Source organism: Topomyia yanbarensis, chromosome 3, assembly GCF_030247195.1.
Source record: "Topomyia yanbarensis strain Yona2022 chromosome 3, ASM3024719v1, whole genome shotgun sequence".
Classification (NCBI taxonomy): Eukaryota; Metazoa; Arthropoda; class Insecta; order Diptera; family Culicidae; genus Topomyia; species Topomyia yanbarensis.
This window is the reverse complement of record NC_080672.1, coordinates 108213845-108216813: the sequence shown is the minus strand read 5'-3', so window position 1 is coordinate 108216813 and position 2969 is coordinate 108213845.

The following is a 2969-nucleotide window of genomic DNA, read 5'->3' as shown; positions in this document are numbered from 1 at the left end:
AAATAACATACCCAAAAATAAATCACTGCACTCCTCAAACGTTCAAATAAATATCCTGAGCAACTTCTAACTACGGCGAAGAGTTACTGAAATAACGGATGCTGATTCCAGTCTATTAATAATGAAAGCAGGAGAATGGTTTCTACCGGCTCAAAATATGAAGGATTCTCGATAGAAACGAAAAGCGTAGGGAAAGAGTTGTTGAAAGTTTTTAATAGCTGTCAACAAGGAGGAAGATACAAAAAAGAAACCACGTTATAACTATACCAAAACATTGTAACAAACATTTTAGACAGTTTTTTGGCTTTGCACACCATTCGGCAGCGCACGGTGGTGTGTTGGCAGAGACGGAAATTAAGTTTCGGGGCGTCTTCTGTTTTGTCAGCGGCACGTGATGATGAAAAAGTTCTGATTTGCACAATCATTTTGTTTGCTCAAAGAAAACTTTTCCGATGCAAATCTTTCTGTTTCCAGCGCTTTTGAAAAATGTCTGAGGAAAGAGGTCATAGTGTGTGCTGCTCAAGGCAATTACCTATTGATACTTTCAATATATATTATTCGCATTTTTTTGTAGAAAACACCAGACAAACTATCAGCTTTATTGACGTTAATAATTTATCATTTTAAGAGGCAATTAGGCAATATGAATGAAACAAGCCAATTCTTATGCTAATACATTTTTTATCAAAGTACACAGCCTAATACAATGTGTTAAATATTTTACGGATCGACGGTATCGCAGACATCATCAAGCAATACTAAATTCAGTTTATTGACTTCTGTAATAGAAAATTTCAAATTTAAGAATTTAATTTAAAAAATAAGGTTTTTCTTGATTTCGAATAAATACTCGCAGTAAAGTTATTATGGAGCTTGCGTTTCAACTTCGTCTCATTAGAATCCGATACTAGCTTAGTGACAGGAGTAAAATAACGCCGAATTGACACTAGGCCGAAAAACGAAAACACGATTTGTGTTTCTGAGCAAACCCCTAGTCCTGCGTGATGTCCCGTAAGAAAAAAGTTCTGATAAAGCTGATGAGAATTAATGAAGTCGAAACTTGATTTGGCTTAGCAGGTCAATGCAAGATACATGAGGTTATGTTTCTCTTGATGGAGAAAAATTTGGGTAAAAGCTTTTTTTCTCCACTAGGGAGTGTTTGAAGCTAGCGTCAATCCGGTTCTAGCTTAAAGGGTTACACCACAGTGGGTTTTTTTAAAAATCGAATTTTTTTATTGATCTAAAACATGGAAAACATTAACCGCGTTTTACTCGAAACCATTGGTCGAAAATGTAACTAAAATGAATGTTTTTGATCTTTCTAAAATTATTAAAAATCACTTTCTCTAGCGACGCACGTAAAATTTTATTTTTTGAGCGCGTAAATTTTCTGAATATTTTTTTTTAATTTTTATCACATTTTCAGCGTTTTTCTATAAAATCTATATATATCTACACTAATTACGTAAGGCATTTTTAGAACATTCCAACCTCCCCCTCCCCCCAGATAAGAATTCGTAAGATTTTGAAGAACTCCCCCTCCCCCCTACATAAGATCTTATCATGATTTTCGTAATTAAAAAATCATATTGGTAATTCATTAAATAAGATAGCGAAAATGATACTTATAGAATTATTTCAAGAAAATTCATGACAAAATTTAACTGCATTCATCTGTAGTAATTTTATTTGCATCCTAGTAGAACAACTATTGGGTGATATTTAGAAAAGTCAGTCTGGTCCATATAATCTGCTTCGCTATATTCCACTTCCTTTGAATCTATTTTCTTGTGATGCAGAGCTCAAAAGAATTTATAATCTGTTCTGGCATGAATTTATTCTGAGCTCGAACTGTGACGATTATCATACGCATAGCTTCGACATCTTAGAATTTTCTTGAAGTAAAATACAGCTCACACTCTGGAAATATTCGGCCCACAAGATCTGTCACAATCGCATGACAGAACATTTTCCGAATACCTTGCGGTTTGAACAAAAATATGAATAGAAGGATATTGGACCATCAACACGAAGAGTGTCAGCACTTCTTAACTTGTAAGCATACTGTGACCCCAGTTCCCGAACAGAACAATGTGCCACCAAGCGTAAAGAAATTGATGTAACTGCTCTAACACCATCGACAATTAAGACGCTCCTCACGATGGCAACAATAAACAAAATTACATAATTAATTTAACAATCATATCCAGCTGTTGCAAAACACTTCAATTCCAGGTCCACCCGTCATTGGCCATGATGTACAATATGTACTAATTTTGTTTGATATAGAAAATGTTCATGGCACAAATAATAAATAATTCTTGTGTAAAGAATATTTTTCTTATTGATTTCATTTTCATACTTTTTTATGATATTACGTAAGAAAGAACAAACCCTCCCTCCCCCTCAGATAAGAATTTGTAAGATATTTTGAAACTCCCCCTCCCCCCATATGCCTTTACGTAATTAGTGTATGGCCCCTATATTGAAAAAATCCTACGCACGTCGCTATTATCCTAAGGATTCGAAAAAAAACTTTGGTTTTTGGCTCTAGGTTAAAAATTACAGGAGATAGATTTCCGGCCGTGGACCCTGTCCAAAACCAAATCGCGTTTTTTGGGAATGGGTCATTTTTGCACTGAGTCCCCTGTATCAGTTTAAATAGACATAGTGCATCAACTATCAACAAATTATATTATCATACAAAAAAATCGGTTTATGGATTCGAGAGAAAATGATTTCATATGGTGGACCGTTTCCAAAAAAATGTGATCAAATTGCGGAATTCATGAATAATAAACCTCGTGTTGATGAGACTGTTTGCATAGCATTATACTCGAATGTTTGTTTGGGTTACTTAGGTTTTTCCTGAATATGTTTAGTTTTTTATGATTATCTATTCTACGTACGATCATCTATTCTATGTACGCTATCGTGATATTTTATTCACAAATTATTGATGCTCCAAT